The sequence below is a fragment of the Macrobrachium rosenbergii genome, chromosome 13 (genome assembly GCF_040412425.1).
Source record: "Macrobrachium rosenbergii isolate ZJJX-2024 chromosome 13, ASM4041242v1, whole genome shotgun sequence".
In the NCBI taxonomy this organism is placed as follows: Eukaryota; Metazoa; Arthropoda; class Malacostraca; order Decapoda; family Palaemonidae; genus Macrobrachium; species Macrobrachium rosenbergii.
In genome coordinates this window covers 63,357,106-63,366,454 of record NC_089753.1, presented here as the reverse complement: position 1 = coordinate 63,366,454, position 9,349 = coordinate 63,357,106, and the positions used below count along the sequence as shown (strand labels likewise).

The 9,349-nt window shown below is 38.8% G+C and overlaps 1 long non-coding RNA gene across 1 annotated transcript; it reads left to right on the top strand.

Moving 5' to 3' along the window:
• The first annotated feature begins 7,858 nt into the window (after positions 1–7,858).
• LOC136845364 (uncharacterized) lies at positions 7,859–8,817 on the top strand. Its single transcript, XR_010855155.1, has 2 exons — positions 7,859–7,951; positions 8,527–8,817. It is a non-coding gene; the product is annotated as an uncharacterized lncRNA (long non-coding RNA).
• The last annotated feature ends 532 nt before the right edge of the window (positions 8,818–9,349 follow it).

The window sequence follows — 9,349 nt, the reverse complement described above, 5'->3', positions numbered from 1 at the left end:
GCAGGTTATGAAACATAAGTGATGACAAAAGAGAAACCAAAATCCTTCCCCCACATTGAAACTAAGTGTCCCATACTAACACATAAGTCCATTAGTCAGACACAATAAAGACAGATATCTAAAATATTCAACCGCGACCAATGTCCATGCTATTTGCACACCTGTGCGTGGTTTATCCCAGTAGCATCTGTCAATCAAAGAAACATTCCTATATTAGTCTAAATATGAGATAATGCAGGATATTTCCTATTACACAATTAAAACCCAACACCTGAACGGTGTTCCTCATCAATGTTAACGTTAAAATGCAGTGAGGGTAATTTTCTTATGAAAATTATATTCATTATTTTTCCTACCACTCACGGCAAGTTAAAAGGAATGTTATCATTAGCTTTGTTTTAAGAGCACTCCGTATATGCGACCCCAATTTCTAGATGAAGAACTCTCCCATGTTGTAGATAATTTAGGTCTTTAAAATACCCGGAACATTTTATTTCTGACGCCATCAGCCGTGCTAAAAGGAGCTTTTATATAGGCCATGTTAATAAGGAAATAAGTAACAAGAAACATGTATCATTACCCTTTTGAAGAAGAAGTCTCAAGAGTAAGCGATTATATGAATAAATACCAAAAAGGATATAAAAATTGTTTATACCTATAAAACACCTTGGCAAAAGCCCTTACCAAGAATAATAACAGCACCAAGAGAAACAGCGGTGTTTACAAGGTTCCCTGCTATGATTGCAATGGTTGTTACTACGGGGAGAGTGGTAGGGGACTGGATGTAGATTAAGGGAACATAGAAGGGCCTATGATCTTCATGCACACTGGAGCGCTTTGGTAGCTCATAGTTTTAATTTAGACCACAAAATTAATTGGGGTGGTGCACGAACAATTTTTAAAAGTGACGATTCTCACGTGAGAAGATTAGTTGAAGGTGCTGCCATAAACATGGGAATATCGTTTGAAGATAATAAGTCATTTACTAATGAAGACCCTTTCATCAACTGGTTTATTGCCAAACACTACATTAAACATTTAATTTCAAAACTGACGTTGACCGTGTGAACCTGATGCTCTGCTTCCTCTTCCCCCTCTCTCCAGATAGCCGACGTCCCTGTGGATGGTTCCGACTATGGCACCTATGCAGCGCAGGCAGATGCAACATCGCAAGTACGAAGATCAAGGAGATTGGCGCAACTGCCTGTTGAATTTGGCATTACATAACACGAACCAGCACTTCCGTGATGGGCTGTTATCTTCTCGCCCCGCCCCTAATTTTTAAACACGATTTCATAAGAAAATTACCCTCACTGCATTTTTAACGTTAACATGATGAGAACACCGTTCAGGTGTTCGAAAGTCTTTGATTTTTTACATAGTAATATATTTACTATATAATTGTGATTTTTATTACTCAGATTGTTTTTCACGAAATTGTGAATCTATTATTATTATTATTATTATTATTATTATTATTATTATTATTATTATTATTTTATTATTATTGTTGTTGGTGTTGTTGTTGTTCTAAAGGGTCAGCAATAATATCTTGTTAAAGGTTACAGTAGAACAATTACATTATTGTGAACCCTTGAGAACATTAACAAACTCTCGTGATAGAGTTTTTCTCCCAACATTATTATTATTATTATTATTATTATTATTATTATTATTATTATTATTATTATTATTATTATTATTATTATTATTTGAGTATATCTTATAATAGTGCTTTATGGTATTATTGATACACTATTTTTTACATATCTCTTTTCCTTTTATTATTCTTGGTAATATTTTACTTTTTTCTTTTTGTTTATTAATTCTTCGTCTCATTATTCAGAGAAACAGAAAGTAATAATTTCATAACATATATATTAAGCACCGTCCTACATAGCTATTTCCTTCCCGAATAAGTTGTGATTTCTGTTTGCCTTTTTTTTCGTTGGATATCTTGTCTTATCAATCTTCCTCAGGTTCATCAATATTAAACGCTTGTTTTAAACTAAACATATAGGCCATTCATGTAACTTTACCAGTTTCACAAAAAAGGAAAAAAACAAGTTTTCATTTTGGTGGGGAGGTGGTTGGCGTATTTGAAAACCTTTTAATCCTCATAATTTTTTTTTTTTATGGTAACGGTAAAATCTCAAGTGGAGATTCTAGTAACATGCAAAATGATAATGCTGCAATCGTGCGCCTGTTCCAGATTATGGTTGAACGTAATCCTTTCATGCGGCTACATTTATGTAGATGCATTTAAAAACCTCAATTTGGTACTTGCGGTTGGCGGCCATGAGATTTAAGCAGATACTGGAAATTGTTTCCTCTGGGTTATTCTTTCCCCGTTCAGATAACAAACGTAATTCTCCCAACATTGCTTTTGACAGCCTTCATTACAATTAAAAGATTTGAGCTTGTGGGTGCTCAGTGCGCTATTCGGCTACTTTCGACGACTCACTTGTGGCTACAAAATCATTAATTTCTTGAGAGATTACCTGATGATTGAATCTACCACACTCTGGGACGTAGCGATTATCTCGTCGAGCCCCTGCCCTTAGAGAGAGAGAGAGAGAGGAGAGAGAGAGAGAGAGAGAGAGAGAGAGAGAGAGAGAGAGCTTAGTGTAACAGAAGAAAAGACCAATATTTCTTTAATTCTAAAAGAGAGGCCACAGTTTATCATTTATTAACAGTTCTGGTAAGACTATGCACAACAAAGTGATTGCCACTGTCTATTATTGTATTTTTCCGGTGGCATGCTAATTCCATTTTTAAAACAGTGTCGTTTTTCTTATGCAGTATATTCAGACAGTGTATTTTCAATAAATAAGAACTATATATACATACAGCATATGCGTTCATCGTCAATGTTGTACGAGTACTATATAGCTGTACTGTTGCAGGGCAAGAGAAGGCCATTCACTTATGGTGTCTCAAGCCTTCGCCTTTCCTAATCAACAGAGATTGAGCTTCTCTGTTTGATCTCGTTGGAGAGCAGCCAAGGACAGAGCCTGTAATGGGGGTCTCTTCCAGAATAAGTAAAAGCTGCCATGCTGTAATTGGCCCTTTCAGGATTGCCTTTGCTCTGGTGTTTGTGGAATTTTGTCTGAGTGATAACGTCATATCTTTCATATTCCACTTGATTAGGGCCCCACTATTGCTTTTTTTTTCCTGCTATTTCATTATTATAACGTGATTTATTTAATTTTTCACTGGTGTAAACAATATCTATAACCTCACTTTCCAAAATGCTCATATCTCAGTAACTATGTTCCTGTGCTTATTAGAGGTGACGATCAACCCACAAGATAAATATGTCGAACATGGCTTCACTGGATAGCCATGATGAAGTCATTTTACTAAATTCATGGTCACCTGTTGTTATTTGCAATGGAATATGAATTTGGAATAGGAGCTCCCATTTCCAAATTTCACAGACAGCTAACGTTAGATGTTCAACTAATGACAATATCGTATCAAGTATTTATTAGTATACATTAAGGCTTAACTATATTCATCACTGCATCTGGCAAATCTACAGTCCTAATTAGGTAGATAACATCATCACTATGCATTTCATCACCGACTCTCGCACATTCAGAAGTTCTATTATACGTTATTCGCAAAATACGAGCCGTCAAAAATACAGATTAATAGATATACCTTTTTGAGCTTTGTTCTCTTTGCTTACGAATTAAACTTTCCTAATGGAACATGATCATGATATGATACAGAAATTTAATAATCATCCAAATGCCATAATGTCCAACAAAATTAAACTGACAGATAAGTGATGAATGCTTCTCTCGCGTAATACTATATGCGTAACGCCCGGATGAAAAAGAGCACTGTTGTAACAGAGCTACGACAAGCGGTGTAAATCCACAACTGACATTATCTACAGTACACATGAAACATAGATGGTAGAAAAGCAACAAACATCTCAAGTACATACAGACTAATTACAGAGATTTCTGCAAAACTTCGAGAAAAGTGCTATCTTCCTTGGGTGATATTAGTCAACAGGCGGTAAATGCTTTGTCTGTATGTCTGTCTCGGACAGTGACTTTGAAAAATAAGCCAAAGTTCAACATCTCTAAAACAGTGGCTCCGAGATGAATGTTATTTCCGAATTCTAGAATCCTCTTATTACCAGTCTTTTTGAATATCTTGTAACTCAATTGTCGACCTGTTCCCTTTGTCTGATGGACTTGAAATTTTGCATGGTCATTCAATCCTGGTGACAGTACAACCTTACATAATCACTAGGTCAGCAGCGTCCTCTAGTGACCCTGCAGTGACCTTTCCCAGTATCTCAAGATTTGTATGAAACTCTTAGGATTTTTCACAACTTCTTTGACTCAGTACATTCTCTCTTGTATATAACACCTCCCCTTCCCTTTTCCATCCCCTCCCCCCTCCCTACCTCTGGAGCTCATGATCAGGTGTTAGTTTAACTGTGTACTCCCCTCCCCTTCCCTCTTCCATCCCTTCCCCACCCATCCCCTCCTCCTTCCTCCTCCTTTCAGCACACAATCAAGTGTTAATTTAAATGAATGACTATGCTCTAGTTTGAGAAAATGATAGTCTTCGTATTGGTGCCAAAATCTTCACCGAAGAATCCTGAAGACTCCTTGAAGATTCTTTCTTCAGCTGAACTGGACCCTGGGCCCCCAAAAAAAAAAAAAAAAAAAAAAAGGACCCTTACAAAGATTTCTCCGGAATCGCCGGAGGTGGCCATCATTACATGAATGACTATGCTCTAGTTTGAGAAAATGATAGTCTTCGTATTGGCTCCAAAATATTCACCGAAGAATCCCTGAGGACCTTGAAGATTCTTTCTTCAGCTGAATTGGACCCCTGGGCCCCACAAAAAAAAACAAAAAGGACCCCCTTATAAAGATTTCCTCCGGAATCGTCGTGGAGGTGGCCATCATTACATGAATGACTATGCTCTAGTTTGAGAAAATGATAGTCTTCGTATTGGCGCCAAATTCTTCAATGAAGAATCCCTGAAGACTCCTTGAAGATTGTTTCTTCAGCTGAATTGGACTCCTGGCCCCACAAAAAAACAAAAACTACCCCTTACCAAAGATTTCCTCGGAATCGCCGGAGGTAGCTATCATTACATGAATGACTATGCTCTAGTTTGAAAAATGATAGTCTTCGTATTGGCTCCAAACTCTTCACCGAAGAATCCCTGAAGACTCTTTGAAGATTCTTTCTTCAGCTGAATTGGACCCTGGGCCCCAAAAAAAAAAAAAAAAAAGGACCCCTTACCAAAGATTTCCTCCGGAATCGCCTGAGGTGGCCATCATTACATGAATGACTATGCTCTAGTTTTAGAAAATGATAGTCTTCATATTGGCTCCAAAATCCTCACCCAATATTCCCTGAAGACTCCTTGAAGACTCTTTCTTCAGCAGTATAACAGGTGTCATTTTTCAATTTCAAGGGTAATTTCTACCATTTATATAGCTGGTAGCCTTTATGACTATGCTCTAGTTTGAGAAAATGATAGTCTTAGTATTGGCGCCAAAATCTTCACCGAAGAATTCCTGAAGACTCCTTGAAGATTCTTTCTTCAGCTGAATTGGACCCTGGGCCCCCAAAAAAAAAAAAAAAAATAAAAGGACCCCTTACCAAAGATTTCCTCCAGAATCACAGGAGGTGGCCATCATTACATAATTGACTATGCTCTAGTTTGAGAAAATGAGTCTTCGTATTGGCGCCAAAATCTTCACCGAAGAATACCTGAAGACTCCTTGAAGATTCTTTCTTCAGCTGAATTGGACCCCTGGGCCCCACAAAAAAAAAACAAAAAAGGACACCTTACCAAAGATTTCCTCTGGAATTGCCGGAGGTGGCCATCATTACATGAATGACTATGCTCTAGTTTTAGAAAATGATAGTCTTCATATTGGCTCCAAAATCCTCACCCAAGATTCCTTGAAGACTCCTTGAAGACTCTTTCTTCAGCAGTATAACAGGTGTCATTTTTCAATTTCAAGGGTAATTTCTACCATTTATATAGCTGGTAGCCTTTATGAATATGCTCTAGTTTGAGAAAATGATAGTCTTAGTATTGGCGCCAAAATCTTCACCGAAGAATCCCTGAAGACTCCTTGAAGATTCTTTCTTCAGCTGAATTGGACGCCTGGGACCCACAAAAAAAAAAAACAACAAAAAAGTACCCCTTACCAAAGATTTCCTCCGGAATCGCCGAAGGTGGCCACCATTACATGAATGACCATGCTCTAGTTTGAGAAAATGATAGTCTTCGCATTGGTGCCAAAATCTTCACCGAAGAATCCTGAAGACGCCTTGAAGATTATTTCTTCAGCTGAACTGGACCCCTGGGCCGAAAAAAAAAAAAAAAAAAAGGACCCTTTAAAGATTTCCTCCGGAATCGCGGAGGTGGCCATCATTACATGAATAACTATGCTCTAGTTTGAGAAAATGAAAGTCTTTGTATTGGCTCCAAAATATTCACGAAGAATCCCTGAAGACTCCTTGAAGATTCTTTCTTCAGCTGAATTGGACCCCTGGGCCCTAAAAAAAACAAAAAAGGACCCTTACTAAAGATTTCCTCCGGAATCGCCGGAGGTGGCCATCATTACATGAATGACTATGCTCTAGTTTGAGAAAATGATAGTCTTCGTATTGGCGCCAAAATCTTCACCGAAGAATCCCTGAAGACTCCTTGAAGATTCTTTCTTCAGCTGAATTGGACCCTGGGCCCCACAAAAAAAAAAAAAAAAAAAAGGACCCCTTACCAAGATTTCCTCCGGAATCGCCGGAGGTAGCCATCATTACATGAATGACTATGCTCTAGTTTGAGAAAATGATAGTCTTCGTATTGGCGCCAAAATCTTCACCGAAGAATCCCTGAAGACTCCTTGAAGATTCTTTCTTCAGCTGAACTGGACCCCTGGGCCCCACAAAAAAAAAAAAAAAAAAAAGGACCCCTTACCAAAGATTTCCTCGGAATCGCCGGAGGTGGCCATCATTACATGAATGATTATGCTCTAGTTTGAGAAAATGATAGTCTTCGTATTGGGTCGAAAATCTTCACCGAAGAATCCCTGAAGACTCTTTGAAGATTCTTTCTTCAGCTGAATTGGACCCCTGGGCCCCCAAAAAAAAAAACAAAAAAGGACCCCTTACCAAAGATTTCCTCCGGAATCGCCGGAGGTGGCCATCATTACATGAATGACTATGATCTAGTTTTAGAAAATGATAGTCTTCATATTGGCTCCAAAATCCTCACCCAAGATTCCCTGAAGACTCCTTGAAGACTCTTTCTTCAGCAGTATAACAGATGTCATTTTCAATTTCAAAGGTAATTTCTACCATTTATATAGCTGGTAGCCTTTATGATTATGCTCTAGTTTGAGAAAATGATAGTCTTAGTATTGGCTCGAAAATCTTCACCGAAGAATCCCTGAAGACTCCTTGAAGATTCTTTCTTCAGCTGAATTGGACCCTGGGGCCCAAAAAAAAAAAAAAAAAAAGGACCCTTGCAAGATTTCCTCCGGAATCGCTGGAGGTGGCCATCATTACATGAATGACTATGCTCTAGTTTGAGAAAATTATAGTCTTCGTATTGGCTCCAAAATCCTCACCCAAGATTCCCTGAAGACTCCTTGAAGACTCTTTCTTCAGCAGTATAACAGGTGTCATTTTTCAATTTCAAGGGTAATTTCTACCATTTATATAGCTGGTAGCCTTTATGACTATGCTCTAGTTTGAGAAAATGATAGTCTTAGTATTGGCGCCAAAATCTTCACCGAAGAATCCCTGAAGACTCCTTGAAGATTCTTTCTTCAGCTGAACTGGACCCCTGGGCCCCATGAAAAAAAAGGACCCCTACCAAAGATTTCCTCCGGAATCGCCGGAGGTGGCCATCATTACATGAATGACTATGCTCTAGTTTGAGAAAATGATAGTCTTCGTATTGGCTCCTAAATCTTCACCTAAGAATCCCTGAACACTCCTTGAAGATTCTTTCTTCAGCTGAATTGGACCTCTGGGCCCCACAAAAAAAAAAAAAAAGGACCCCTTACCAAAGATTTCCTCCGAATCGCGGACGTGGCCATCATTACATGAATGACTAAGCTCTAGTTTGAGGAAATGATAGTCTTCGTATTGGCGCCAAAATCTTCACCAAAAGAATCCCTGAAGACTCCTTCAAGATTCTTTCTTCAGCTGAATTGGACCACTGGGCCCCACAAAAAAAAAAAAAGGACCCTTATAAAGATTTCCTCCGGAATCGCGGAGGTGGCCATCATTACATGAATGACTATGCTCTCTTTTGAGAAAATGATAGTCTTCGTATTGGGCCAAAATCTTCACCGAAGAATCCCTGAAGACTCCTTGAGGATTTTTTCTTCAGCTGAACTGGATCCCTGGGCCCCACAAAAAAACAAAAACAAAAAGGACCCTTACCAAAGATTTTCCTCGAATCGCCGGAGGTGGCCATCATTACATGAATGACTATGCTCTAGTTTTAGAAAATGATAGTCTTCGTATTGGCTCCAAAATATTCACCGAAGAATCCCTGAAGACTCCTTGAAGATTCTTTCTTCAGCTGAATTGGACCCCTGGGCCCCACAAAAAAAAACAAAAAGGACACCTTACCAAAGATTTCCTCCGGAATTGCCGGAGGTGGCCATCATTACATGAATGACTATGCTCTAGTTTTAGAAAATGATAGTCTTCATATTGGCTCCAAAATCCTCACCCAAGAATCCCTGAAGACTCCTTGAAGACTCTTTCTTCAGCAGTATAACAGGTTTCATTTTTCAATTTCAAGGGTAATTTCTACCATTTATATAGTTGGTAGCCTTTATGACTATGCTCTAGTTTGAGAAAAATGATAGTCTTAGTATTGGCGCCAAAATCTTCACCGAAGAATCCCTGAAGACTCCTTGAAGATTCTTTCTTCAGCTGAATTGGACCCCTGGGACCCACAAAAAAACAAAAAAGGACCCTTACCAAAGATTTCCTCCGGAATCGCCGAAGGTGGCCACCATTACATGAATGACTATGCTCTAGTTTGAGAAAATGATAGTCTTCGCATTGGTGCCAAAATCTTCACCGAAGAATCCCTGAAGACTCCTTGAAGATTATTTCTTCAGCTGAACTGGACCCCTGGGCCCCAAAAAAAAAAAAAAACCCTTGCAAAGATTTCCTCCGGAATCGCCGGAGGTGGCCATCATTACATGAATGACTATGCTCTAGTTTGAGAAAATGATAGTCTTCGTATTGGCGCCAAAATCTTCACCGAAGAATCCCTGAAGACTCCTTGAAGATTCTTTCTTCAGCTGAATTGGACCCCTGGGCC